Source organism: Cyprinus carpio, chromosome A18, assembly GCF_018340385.1.
Source record: "Cyprinus carpio isolate SPL01 chromosome A18, ASM1834038v1, whole genome shotgun sequence".
NCBI lineage: Eukaryota > Metazoa > Chordata > Actinopteri > Cypriniformes > Cyprinidae > Cyprinus > Cyprinus carpio.
This window is the reverse complement of record NC_056589.1, coordinates 1,261,749-1,264,149: the sequence shown is the minus strand read 5'-3', so window position 1 is coordinate 1,264,149 and position 2,401 is coordinate 1,261,749.

Here is a 2,401-nt window from a genome sequence, read left to right as displayed (position 1 = left end):
ATTAAAAAAAAAAATAATGACAGTGATGAAAACGCTGTTTGGACGGGTGCAAACACGTTGCTTTATGAAGGCTTAGTTTATTTTTACATTGAGATATCAGATAAATAAATAATGGAAATATTTTGCAGTGTGATATTATTATACACATGTTACCATATGGTAACAACTTAATAAATTAATGAATGAATTTTATATACACAATTCAAGTCCTACTATGATTCAGCTTCAGGGGGAAGAAACAGTCCATATTGCATCACCAATCCATGATTCATGCATGCTTTCCATCGTGTTTAATCTTCAGTGCAAGAGGATCTGAATCAAAGACATCGAGTCCTTTGCCCATTATACTGTATGTAGAGTGTTTTATAATACTGTTACATAAAATTAAAACATATGAAAATATACAGAAATCATAAACATAAGCGGGAATCAGCCAACCTGGTTGCACTTTTGAATCGGACAGAATAATGTGCGAGACTCTGTGACTTCTGATTATACACTGCACAAAATTGGATAGTACTTATAATACTCTAATATTATATCATATATACTATCTATCCTATATGCCTAACATATCCGCATACATATATATGCTATTATATATAATGCGTTATATCTTATATATAACATATACTGTATATATATATAAACTTGCAGAACTCTTATATTAATGCAAATTTTTCCTTTTTACTTTAGGTTAGGCTGCGGTAACGTAGGGAAAAGCGCCAACACTGAATCATCAGATGATTTAATGCTTGTGGACTGCACTGAATAAGGGCGAGAAACATCTATTTAAAGTAGGTTTCTCTTCTTCTTTTACCAGTGTCAGTTTCTGCTATTAATTGCATCCATGTGTTTAAGCAGCTGGTTCAGCCGCACTGAGTCTCATTTAACTTGAGCTGGACAGAAGGTCGGTTTGCTGTTCACCAGAGAGAAATACAGCCCCCCACCCATGGAAACGCATCGTATCCGCAATATGGTGCCATTGAGGGCCTCTGAAAACACCTGTCCGCTTGGGGAAGACATGGGTTTCAGCCACCACCATCTGAGTAACTCCTAAAAACTTGAAAACTAGCACATGTGATTTTGTATGAATCATCCACAATACCACCAGCCATACTGTCTGCACGAGATGCACTTATGGTCACTGATACGTCACCTGTACTGTTATACCAATGCTAGCGTGTGTGTCTAGGCGTTTGACCAATCTTCACAAAGCCTCAGGGTTTTACAAGGACCCCCCACACAGACGCACAGCCTCCCAGGACTCTCAATATGACAAGAATGTAGTTTTTCTCTAAAACACTTTATTATATTACTTTCATTAAGAAAATTCACCAACATTGTAACCAACATTTAGTATAATGCTTAACATGCGGATCCATTAACTAGCAAGTTAAAAATAATCTCTCTCAAGTACATGTAAGCGATGTGGTGTTTTGATATACAATTAATGTGTTTTGACATAGCCGCGTCGTAAATTATATAGTTATATTATATTTTCGTTCTTGTAAGTCTTTATATTATATATTATATTATCGACGACAAAACACAACAAAATGAAAAAAATGATCTTACAATATACACGTGATATAAATTTTGTATTATTGTTTTGTTATATATTGTGTCTGTGTGGGTGTTTCAGTAGTACAAACATAATCAAACAGATTAACATAAACATGAGATATCAGTGATTCCTCTTATCTGTTTTCTTTATCAGCACGGTAGTACAGTACAGTCAATGTGTACGCAAACAATTTCGCTTCAAGACGCTTGTTTCCCTTATCAGCGTGTCTTACGATAGACTCGCATGAGCTGTTAGGGACCATCAATAAAATATCGCGCATTTTTGTACGATCATAACATTTAATTGACAATACCTATGAAAAGCACACACGAACAAACCGTTAGTAAACATTTAGAAATTAAAATGTCCGTTTTGTTAATTATATTAATCATTAACTAACAGCCAGTGGATTGTAACGATTGTTTTCGCGTCACAACATAAACGTACAGTTTACGACTGTCCGCTAAGAACACTCCACACAAGAGCACAAGAAAAGTTTTCTAAAATATTCACTTTATTCAGGCTATCGGACAGTTTAAAGACCTGGCTCGGACGTCCTGTGGTGAACAATAGTTATCAATCCATTTAGCTCACGAGGCTAAATAAGGTAAATAGAATTAGTGCAATATGACTTTTGTAGCGAAGTACCCAGACAGGGGCGTTCGTGCGTATTTAGTTCCGGGTGTGTTCGCTGGAAGTAGGAACCTCAGTGGGCTTACTAAGAAGGTGTGTCATTCAAAACGCTAAAACGCTAAACCCTGTGTATTATTTACTAAATGCGATACAACGTCATTAGTAATGCATTTTCCTGAAAACTTGCCATCATAAGGGACC